Here is a 12,580-nt window from a genome sequence, read left to right as displayed (position 1 = left end):
AGTTTTGCATCCTCCTGTGTAAAAAAAGATCCGCTTTTAAAAGGGTGCTTTGGATTATAAAACTAAAATATATCTCAATTATTTTTAATTATTAAAATTATAAATATAATATAAACAATATCTAACCCTGGAAGGGGTAAGAGAACATGGCAGATTTTCAATACCTTTTCGTGGCTGGGCAGTGCAGAATTTACCCCTCTCCGTGCCCAGGGACCCAGCGGCGAGGGGCTCTTGGCACAGATGGGCTGGGCAGCCGCATCTCCGCGGGAGGATGCTCCACCGCATCCCTTGACATTTAACGATGCCTCATGCAGCAGCGATGCCACAACCCGGGCAGCCCTGCTGAGCGTGCAGCAAACTCCTCACTTCGCTGCCTTTCATTACAGCAAATTTCCAGCGACAACCCAGACCCCCAAACCACCTCCTTTTCCAAACAGCCGGAGGCTAAGAGGTAAAATGCAAACGTTGTCAAGACAATTTGCTATTAGCAGTCTAACATCGTTATAGAGCTAAGTGCTGGGGAAGAAATCCAACAAGCCATTTGCAGAAAGAATAGGTATCACACACCCCTAACAGGCATGGCCAAGAAGTATATTTATCAGTTTAGAAATGCTAAATGAGTCTATGAGTCCGTTCCATTCCATTTCTTTCACAGAATATTTCTCCAGATAAATATATGGAGATGGAAAGCTTTCAATCTTTGCAGTTTGTAGGGAATCTAGATGAAAAAATGCTAAAAACCAAGAGTGTCTGCAGGGCTTTTCCTGAGGCTCCACTCGCCGCAGGAAGACGCACACGCAGCCTTTGCTTGCCTTGCTTACAGGTTTGGGAAACATCCTCCTGAATAAGCCTGTTCATGATGATTAGGATTTGAAATAACTTACAAAAAGAGCACTGTGGACAGCCACCCTGGTACAGACCTGGCCTCAGGCACAGTTCTGTTCCCGGCAAAGACATGGTGTTAATGTATAGTAACTATGGGTTTATCACACTCATCCCCAAACACCCCCCTGCCCTTTCCCTCTGGCTGCCGCGTTGCACCCGAGCTGCACCAGCCCTTTGCTTTGCGGTCATGTCCTGAACAAAATCAGCGGGTTTTTTAAGACTTGGGGAGCTCAGATGCTGCAGACATGTCTAGAAAACGCGTGAGCTACATACTGTTACACAAAATAGTTGTGAAGGGAAATATCCCGCATCTGATATCACGCAGACACCACCACATCTAAGCCTCTGCCTCACTTCAGCTTTAAAGCTCCTTTTGAGCAGCCTCAGTGGAAAGGAAGATTAGCTGGTTTTATGCTGGCAGAGATAATACATATCCTTTCTATTTATTAAGGTTCAGTAAGAGTTTGAAGCACAATGGTTTTTATTTATGAAGTGATTTGCCTTTCAGCTCTGCCCGGCAGAGCGCTGGGTTAGTGAGCCAACCCGCCCCTGCCCAGTGAGGGGCATCGCTCATCCCTGATCTTCTGGCAAACGCATCAAGTATTTGTTGTAAAAGACAGTGAGAAGGGAACCTTTAAAAACAAAATTAAAAGGTAGCTGTTTATTTTTTAGCTCCTTTAAGGCAGTTTGTTCCCAGACAGCATTGTTTAAACACAGAGGGCATCATATTCACATCCATTTTGTCTTCAGAAAATCACATCATAGAATCATAGAATGTCCTGAGCTGGAAGGAACCCACAAAGATCAGAATCCAGCTCCTGGGGATAGAAAACTCGCGTAACCCATGGAAAGTATGTTTCTTTACCCCTTTACTTGCACTTGCCTTCCAAAAATTGCAGTGTGACTCCTAGACAAGCGCTTGGTCCCACGTTGAACCGCCTTTGTAATCCCCAGCACCCAGCAGGTCAAGCAGATTGTCTGGAGCGTCTTTATTCTCAGCCTTATAAATGATTGATTTAGTTCATCTCTAATACAGTGGGGAAAACTCAAGTTCTGCTTGTATGATATTCATAAATGATGCATCAATGCAATCCACCATTCACTCCTACATGCTTTTTACATACCTGTCCATCACCTCAAGCATCGCGGGGCACGGAAGCCACACGGTCTCACCCAGGTACCAAAGGTTGGGCAGCTGTAAATAGGGTGGATGCTCTGCCCTGGGAGCTGGTTCATTCAGAGCCACCCCACAGAGCTCTGAGCACAGCAGCAAAGCACAGGGGTGATTTTCAAAGGAATCCAAGCAAGTTGTCCAGCCCAGCAGGATTCCCACCTTCACCCTCCCTAAGTTTCCAGAACAAGATTCACGCGGTGAAAGTCTGCGTTTCCACCTTGAATTCATTCGCTTCCGTGACCAGCTGCCACTTCCAATGCAAAGCTAAACAAAACACAGCACAAAAGGAAAAAAAAGTCAGTAAACACTAAATTGCGCTCAAAATTCAAAGGTTGTGAGAAAAAAGGGTATGGTCCTACAAAGAGGCACACACCTGAATCGCTGTGAGGAGTGCGTTCCTTTGGGTGAGTTAAACCATCTGCAATAGATGTTAGTAAATCAGCCATGCTCTTGAAGTTACTTAGGCACTAGGGTTTTGAAAATTATCCCAGCTTAACTGAAATATTTTGGCAAAATTGTGTAATAGAGAGGGGCAGATCCCTCCCCAGATTCCGAGCCAGACCGTGAATGCATTCCCCACGTCACCAGGAACCGCTCACCAGAGCCTGATCAGGCTGGTTTTACTAAACCATCAGTTTTAGCGAAGTTTGCAGTTTGGCACCAGCAGGAGTGAGCTCAGCTCTGCTGGACCAGGAGAGGGGCAGATTCTCCCAGCTCCTCACACCGCAACCAGCACTTTGTCTGCTCAGCGCTTTATGAAACACGGGCCCAAATAATCCATTTCTGCAGAAAAGATAGGTTGACATAATTATCTGTCCTTTGCACTGCCAGGCAATGTATATTAAAATGTTTGAATAGAGAATACTGCAATAAGTCCAGTTTCGATTTATTTTTCACCTGCTGGAAAGCATGAAAAATAGAAGTGAATAGAATAACCAATAAAAGATAAAAATTCTTGTCTTCTTTCTTTTAAATTGAAGTTTACCTCGGTTACACAAATGCAGCATTTCCCCTGCACCTTTTACACTTCAAAGGATTTCTGTGTTTGTATTAAAACCCTGATCGGTGGGATTTATTATTTAACTAATTCCATTTGCAGGAACAAACCAGAGATACAGCAGCCTCCATTTTCATGAGGTGTTTCTGTTTGCAGACAGAGGAAGGGCAGCCATCAGTCACCATGCTCTACAGTTCATTTCATCAAACCACAGAGTTTCGACTGAGCGTGGACTCTTCAGATACTCTGCATCCCACCCTGAGAAAGACAATTGCTAAAATAACCGAGTGTGCAATGTCCACCGTGCTCGAGTAACTCACTGGGGAATCGCACCCAGCTCCTGCAGTGGTTTGGGCTTTAAAATCCATATGGGATGAGCAGAGTTCTGGGGTGATGCACCGGTAGCCAAGGCGTCATAACAGCCCCAGCTTCACAGAAACGGTGTTCCAAACTGCCTTTCTTCCACGAGATCAACAGGAATATCCTGATCCTTTGAAAAATAAGCAGCATTTTAAAAGGTGTATTAAAAAATGAAAGCACTTAAATGTATTACAGTGTTAGGAGCTTTTCACCTGTGTCAGGATGGAGGTGCCAGGTGGGCCTGGCTTCTTGCTTACACTCAGCTTTCTTTGAATGGAGGCTTTTGTTTCAACTGAACAGAATAAATATGTAACAATTATTATTTTTAAAAAAGGGCACAAAACCAATATAAATCAGAACTTAACAGGTGTAACACAACATAGTGCAATTTATCTTACTCCATTTGCTAAGGCAATTGTTAACTACAAAGTGACCTGTTATCCCATTTTCTCAAGCCGGTTGTCAAAAGCCTCTGAGGGCATGAAGTGTTGAAGTTCCCCGAGCCTCAATTCAAACGTGTTGTCCTTTGACAAAATTAGTCCCTCCCCACTGCTGAATCAGCCAAGAATGATTTGCCATGAAACACCAACATTTAGTTGCTCCCTTGGCCAGAATTTACCTCTTGGGAAAGTGTCTTCGGGCAGGGTTTGCCCATGGAAACGTTGGGCACGTGCAGAAGTCCTGGATGTTCCCCAGGAGGTGGGTTGGCACTTATTCCCTTAGTCATTAACAAATGTTTCCCTTGTCCTTGAGATCTTTCCATTAAATACACCCCTGCCTCCCACAGAAAGCAAGCTTGACCTTTTCTATAGAATTAAGAGCCAATTTATTGCATATTTTAAATTCATAATGAGATCAAAAGGGATAATGCTAAGATGACCTGGAGATCAGCCCAAGACATGAGAGATAATAGTTTCCTTAATTGTGATGCCTGAATTAAATTACTTTTGCACTCTGTGTACTCAGATGATGTGTAAAATGAAGGTCTCGGCAGCCCGTGGTCGTTAATACTGGCAGCTCTTGCAGGAGGAGGGGAGCTGGATGACGATGTGCAGACAGACACCCTGCTCTGCCCCTTCTGCTCCCAACAGCCGCTCACCATTGCAAACCCTCGTGCCAGGGCCACCAAAGCCCAGCCAGGGACAGCCGCATCGCACACCCTGCTCTGAGTCATTACATTCAACCCAGACTTTGCTCAGGTGGGGAAAAACACCCACAAACATACACACAGAGAGGTGTTTAGAGAAGGACCAGAGGCTGCATTGAAAAATTATTAATCAGAGAGTGATATCTGAAGTAATTCATTTTTGCTTAGAAAACATTTTTCTTAAAGCAATCAACATTGCTTGTGGGGAAAGTTTTGTTCAACGATACAGGTAGTTCCCAGAGAAACCCATGAATTTGGGCTTATCCAGTGCCTGCGGGGACAGAGGTGTTTTTGATGTAAAACCAAAGACACCAGGCTTCACAAAAAAGGTTTACTTGACAAATTATTGTCTAAGGTTTTAATGAGTGGAGTATCGATAGTTATAAGCTGGCTGGGTGCTTATAAATAGCGCTAAGAGGTGAGTGGGCGTCCTGCACATCCCTCTGTCATAAGTAGCACACCCGGTAATGCGTTTATAGCACATATGGATTGTTTATTAAGCACTTGCACTTACGTTTTGCAACTCTGCTGTTTGCCCAGTGAGAGTTTAATATACAAATAGGCAGTTATTTACTAATCACACACAGACAGGACATACTGGCTGAAATATCCTTTCCTGGACGTCGGCTCCAACTCCAGGGATCACTGTGCTTCACTCCACAATCCCAAAGCTATGTCCTGACCTTTTGCAGGTATCCTGTTTCCAAACTAGAGTGAAGAACTAGAATTATTACACAGAACTGGAAATATAAATCTACAGCTAAACATGATCATCTGTTTTAGAAACACAGGTTAAAATTGCAAAACATACCTGGAGATTTTGACCTGTGATGCCCAAAGAGTCTCCAGGTGCCAGAAGCAGGCACAAAATAAGATGTCCTTAATCACTAGACATGTTTGGAAAATGCCAAAAGGTGTTAATAGCACACAGGGCCAGACAGGTCTCACCACACTGCTCCGAAACCGGAGCGAGCTGGAGTCACCAGCATTTTATGGTGCTGGTTTCCTTCCCAGCCCTGGACTCAGTCCTGATTCATAACTGAGTGGGGCTTCTCAGCCGCTTTGCTTGAAGAAAAAACCTGTATTTTCCCAAAAAGCACATTTTGCAATAATAATGCTACACAATTTGTCCTGAGTCTTCCATAATAGCAGTATACTTGACATTTAAAAAAATAATAATTAACCAATAATTCCTACCAAAACTACACCAGGTTCAGATCGACACCGAATGGCTCCAGTGGACAAATCGACTCTTCAGCTACTTCTGTAGCAACAGCCCGAGTCCCCTGTGAAGCTGGTGCTGTAATTCTGCCTCAGCTGAGAAATTGGATTGCCCACTGTCATTATCCCAGATGTCCCTGGGCACGCTGACTAATTTAGACATGGAAACTCCACTGCACCTCCAAAACAGCAAGCCACCCCCCAAAAAGCCGATTTCATCACTGTATCCATGCCTCATGAGCCAAGCAGGGATCTCACTTGGAGCTGCTTGCATTTGGATGTCACCATTTGAGTACAGGGTTTAAAATGGAAATTCCTCCCACAGATGACCACAAATCCTCCATCTCTTGCCTTTTCCATGTTTAATCATTCTGCTCCCTCACTCGTCCTCCTGCACATCCCCAGTCATTGGCAGGAACAGGCATCTCGTGCATTGTACAGAGCCGGCACGACAAGGTCTCCGTCCCGCCTGGGGCTGTAATTGCCGCTGCGGCGTAAGCGACAGCCTGGGGTTTTTTCACCCATAAATAATCTATCAATGGCCGTTTGCCAGCTGACTGTAGCAAAGTGGTATTTTGAAAGCATTCATACCAGATGATTAGCTAATACTTGTTGAGCCAGCAGTGTACAAATTAGATGAATTGGCTTCATATGGAAGTCAACCCTCTAATCAATGTGCTTTAGTTCATGCAATTCATATTGAATTCATAAGTATAACAATAACTGGTGAAGATTATGGTTCTGTACCTGACAGCTCACAACAGCTTTACAGTAATAGAGCTGGGGTTTGAAAAACCTTTTAAAAATAGCTCACTGCTAACCTTTCTAAAGGGTGAAGTAGCTGTAAGGAAATCCTTATTTTTAATTTGCTATTCCTATTGATCATTTGCACAAGAGCAGATACGTAGCAAGGAGCTCTGTGTCCTGGTAGAAGTGTCCTGACCCTGTTGGAGGGGAGCAGCGTCACTCACCCGGCAGCGCTCCCTTCACACCACGTGTCTTCTGGCGATTTGTCAGAAATCACTGGTGATACAAGTTACTTGCCTTTCATTGACCAAACATCCCAAGAGTTGAACAGCCACCCCAAAGACCTACGGTCTCTGTTTTGGCTGCGAAGAATCACAGCCGGACCAATCCAAGAGCCACTGCAGAGCTTCGAACAACATTAAAACCTCCTGGACCCCATTCCGCTTGAGTCCATTAAGAGTCTCCTTTAGTTACAGAGGACAGAACAGCATCCTTACCAGATAACCTGGTGCTGTCTTCTGAGACCCAAAGGGGAGGTCAGTCCTCAAGCAATTTCTTCGCAGAGGGAGTAGAAACATCCTTTTTTTCTTCTATGAAACGCTTAATTCCTTAACCTGTCCCAAATTTCCCTGTATGGTGAGAAAGCAACACACGGGCTGGTTTTAATGTTCATTTTAACAAGAGGCTGCTTCTCCACTAAGTTTCTTTCAACAGGGGTTGGAGGATCAACACAAGATTCACTTGAGAGTCCCAGCTGCAGGGAAACACTCAGCCTTGCTGCCAAGTCCTGCCTTGTCTTCGGCATTAAAGCAAAAATGACATCTTTAGTGACAAAGTGTGATCAATCCAGAGGCTGCCAAGGAGCATCAGCAGCCACCGCATCGTTCCACGTTGGTGACAGGGACACCGGCCACCACCGACAACAGGGCAGGAGGACATTTCTCAGTCAGCTTCACCTTTGCCCACAGCCCTCAGCACAGGTTGCTGTGGAAGGTGGATAAGACATTGATATGCTTATTACACTGCTTTCTATACATTATTTATAAGTGGTTAAAAATTTAGGACTGTTGTAAACATTGGCAAATGGGAATAGCATTAATTTTAAATAGTTTGTAATAGCTATCAAGTGGTTACGGCCTTTATTATAAATAGCTTACGGATTTGCTGAGTTCTCTAACCTCCAAAAACAATGGATCATTCAAAAAACACATTACTGTGAAGTGCAACTGCAAGTTATTAACCTGAATATGAAAACACATTTGAACCTCATAAGAAGGCCCAATTAAAGACAGAGAAGACATAACAGCACGTCTCTATATTTGCAGTACAGGTGATTCAAAGAATAAAGAATTAGAAGATAACATTAAAATGAATAATATATTAGCAACCTCTTGCATACGCCAGATTTCAGGCTCACACTGGTAGGCAGCCAAATTAAATCTACTGAATTGCATCAATTTACACCTTTGCGAGGGGTTTGGCCCCAGACAGATGCAAATAACTTCGCACGCTGAGTCTCACTGCAATAAAGTGCTGGGGTGGATGAATCAGCCGTTTGGGAAGTTTTAAGGTCAGGCAGAGCCTCAGGTGGGAGCTGAAATGAACCTTCCAGGTGGGAAGAGCTACAGGGAGGTGGTATCCAGAGTGTGACAGCTGGGAGGGGGAACCAGTTGTCTAAGTGGTTACAGATGAGAATGTAAGTCCAATAATGGGGTAAAAGCACCAGTTCATCTTTGCTTATACAGCATCATCTTTGTTTCCGCGGCATTGTCGCCCAACAGAGCAGGGGATCAAGTGAATCCAAGAACACAAGAGCAACCAGCTGAGAGCACTAGTTTAGCGGGAGAAGCAAGACCCAAGGCTGGCATCATTCAGCATCGCTTTGGGGAAGGCAGAGCCAAAAATCCCTGTCACCTGCTGAATATTCAGCCCCCAAACATGCCTATGTAACTGCGCCATCCGCACCACGCACACTCGTGGCTGCCAGGTACACCTGACACTTTACAAATGTATTGAACACATGCACACACCACAAGTAAAAATTACATAAGCTGTCCCCTTTCTAGTCAGAATTGCATTTTTTTATTATTTTCTCTAGCCACAAGATGCATTTTAGAATCATAGAATGTACTGAGTTGGAAGGAACCCACAAGGATCATCAAGTCCAACTCTTGTCCCCGCATATATTTTAATACACACAGTGGTGGGAGCCCACACAGAGATGCATGTTACACATTCCCACCCACACGAACTAATGAGAAACCATTCAGATGGAAACAATGAGATGGTATCTTATAGCTAACTGGGTAAATGGCATGGGGCGCTGAAACCTGGAATAATAAACCTGGAAGCAAGGTACAAAGAAGGATGAATATCAGGTAAATTAAAGGGTTTGCAGGAGGCTGATTGGAAAAAAAGAGCACTCAGACAACTTCCATCAAAAAATCCCCAAAGCCTCTGGCTAGAAGTCCAGCTTCAGTAGAGGAAGATGAAATCAAAGCAGAAAACAAGATTGGTGGTTGTAAAGAGAGGATAAACCTGTTATAAGTCAGATAAAGACACTGAGGTCCCCAAGAGGACACTCTGGGAGTGTTCAGCTACTGCAAGGAGGAAATAACCGCTTTGGAGGAGGTCAGTGCAGAGCCCTCAAAAACCAATCCGACAACATAAATGCATTAAAATGTGAAGCGCCATCAGCCCGGATTCATTTGCAGAGGAGGAAAGACACGTGTCAGAGCAGGAGACGAAATATGAGGTCACCAGAGTGAGCAGCACCCATCCTGGTGCTGCCCCACGCCCCGCCTGCCTGGGTTTGCCTGGTGGAGCCCCACAGTCCTCCTGCAGCAGCATTTCATATCAGCTGCATGCAGATCCCAAGAAAAGCGGATTTTCCTTACGCATTCCATGAACCCTGCAAAAGCAAGCAGTGGAGCACACTGTAACCTCCAGCACTGGTCAATAAAAAGCACTTTCAGTCTTCAGCCCTCTCTCTCCATGTGTAAAAGAAGCATAAAAATTAAAAAAAATAATCCCTAAATTTGCAAGCAGATGTGCAACTTCAACTTCATTCAGTCAGGTACACACATCTGTCATAACATCATGTGGTTTTGGTCCATCTGCGTTTGCCATGTCAAGAGAAAAATCACCTTTTTCAATAGATTTGAGTACATTTTTCCCAGCATATAAACTTGGCTGCAAGCTCCTGTCCTCACACATTCGCCTTACACAAGTGTTTTGACTCCACCAAGGAGCCACTCCAGCCAACTCTTCCAGGACATGAGCTTCTCCATTGATCTCACCGCATTATAAATAATTTCCATAGAAACGGGAAATATTCCCTAAACCAACAGAGGCTTCCTTATTTCCAGCAATTATCTTAAGGTCTGATTTGCATTTTAAATGTCACCTGTATAAATTAAAACTGTTTACTGCTCACACTGTCATTATTCTGAGTCATCTGGCAATAGCCAGCTACAGAGGTTTTTTGTTTCCTCCAGAAAGCTCTACTGCGAGTACATGCCCTGAACCGCTCAGTTCAGCTCTAAAACATTCCGTTTGCCCTGGTCCCTTGCTCAGTCTGGCAATACAACTATTTCAGGATATCACCTGGGATGTATTTTTAAGCTCTTGCTGCAGATTAAGCGGCTGATCTTCACTCCTCAAAGGACACCCCGGTAACAACAACAGTATTTTCAGGCACTGATTTGCATTCTCCTAACCTTATTTTTTGAAAAGCTTTAAGTCATTCGTTAGGTTACAATTATTCTTTTAGTCTTACGCTAAGCTTTAATGAAAAAAAGGTCTTCTCCTCATTTGAAAAGTTTGAAAAGCACATAAAGTAAGCCAAGTTGTGCCCCTAACAGACAACTCTCAAACACGCTCCCTCCGACTCTTATAGTATTGTAGCTACTTGCATCTTTTTTATTTTTCAATTATCATTCTGGTTTTTGGACAAATTCTGACAGTTTTACCTGTCTGCACCCAGGACTGAAAAGTGAACACGAGTTGCTAAAATTACAGTGGAAGATTAGGAGGAGAAAGACACTTAAGACACTTTTCTTAAATATTCACAAACAACACCTTTCGCTTTATTAAAAAAATTAAAAAGGCAGAAACATTGAAGATCTTGGAGACCTTCCCATAAGGCCTGAGAGCCACCTCAGCACCCACAGCTGAGGACAGAAGCTTCCCACTCTATTTCTAAAATACAACAGCAAAGCTCTTTCATCTTTCTCCTGAGCCGCGGGGTAAGTGGGTATCAGAGCCCCACGAGGTCACTGGGCTGATGTCCTTCAGCATCGTTCTTCAGGAAAATTATTATTCTAAGGAAGTTTATGAAATGATTATTTTGTCCAACTTTCCAGTTCAGCTTAGAGATCAATCTGGGTGAACTAATTTCATCTCCCTAATGATTAAATGCTTCATATTAATATAACCCTGAGAAGGCAAGTTCAAGAAGCCTGTTTTTTCATTCCATGGAATAATTAGATCTTGAGAATAATTTTGTACCTCCTTCGCTTTCTCCAAATTCATTATTTCTTAAAAAAGCTTCCCTGTATCTTCTGTTGCCATCTGTCCTAATAGGCAAAACAACGTTTTAACTCTGCCTGGCAAAAAGACGTGCGGGTTTACAGACTAAATAGACCAGAAAAGCACCGAAGAGCCAGCTCAGAGAGCTGAAGTGATTTACACTAATATTGCTCAGCAGGGCCAGGACACAGAAATAATCCCTGTTCTTTAAAGGCAAGTCAAAAATATCAAAGGCCACAGGATAATTCTCCCTTCCAGCTTTGATAAATAAATAAAGGATAAATAAGGTCCTTCTCATAACATCTAAACATTGCAGAGGGACTCCTTGCGAAACTGAGGGTCAGTTAAGGGACATGAGGCAGTTTTAGAATTCTGCCTCTTAATGTGGGAATGACACACAATGTTTCAGGAGGAAATTTCCAACGTAGTTTGAAAGAAAAGAAAAAAAAAAATACAAAGCCAAATATGCATTAATGGAAACAAATTTTTTTTCCAGTGTAGGAAGTCCTTTTACATAAGTTACAAACTGCTTATTGGCATTTAATTATATAAGAATTTTGCACTTAACAAAATATGACCCTACAAAAATGGCAAATCTTCCAGGCATTTGGTAAAAGTAGCACACAAATTAAAATCATTTGAGCCAACCTCACAGCTGTTATAGAACTGACGTGTTATATGCAAGCCCAGCCACTTCTGCTTCAGTCGCAAAAAGACTCAAGGGCAACGTCCTGTTCCATTCAAAGATAATTTAAGCTTATAGAGCAAAGGGACTTGTCGAGCAAAACGCTGATGTTTCGTTTATAAAACAAAATAAAAGAAAAATCCAAAACTTGCCTTCAGGGGAAAAAAGAAAAAAGAAGTCCTTATGAGAGGATTTTTCTGTATGACAAGTTAAACTTTTGGAGAGATACTTGAGGCTATATTGCCACCTGCTGTCTCAAACAAAAACCAGGAACACGTCTGGTTTCCTTATTATTGTTTAAAATACTGCAAGTATAATAGAAATCTGTTAATTTGGAAAATCCATTGTGAAGCAGAGGCTGAAATACAAACATTGAAATCGTGCTGAGTGGTTTAGTCAATTCTATACAAACACAGCAGCTCCCCCGGCCTGGCAGAGCAGCTTTTGACACTGAAATTAACCTCAGTGTCTGTTTCATTGTTGCTTTTGTAGTCTCAAAAAGGGCAACCTTCTATTACTGGCAGCTGGAGTAAGCGCTACAGAATCCATCCCTATACACACATATATATATATATATGGTACCTTTGGCTAGACAAAATTAACTACATCTGTAAGGATTCTATCTATAAATGTGTATTTATTAACCGCATCTAATAGGAACACTACTGAAGACAAGTCTACCTGCAGCACCGCAAAAAGAGACTAATTTAGGCACCAGTTCACCTCATCACTGCTCTGCTGAGCTCCTCACAAATACATAGAGAGCGCAGTAGGAATAGAAGGAGTAGACACTCCTTCGAAATGAAGGATTTCGGGCAGCATTTGGCTTTATTC

This window comes from Nesoenas mayeri, assembly GCF_963082525.1.
Source record: "Nesoenas mayeri genome assembly, chromosome: 10".
NCBI classification, from domain to species: Eukaryota; Metazoa; Chordata; class Aves; order Columbiformes; family Columbidae; genus Nesoenas; species Nesoenas mayeri.
This window is presented reverse-complemented; position numbering follows the sequence as displayed.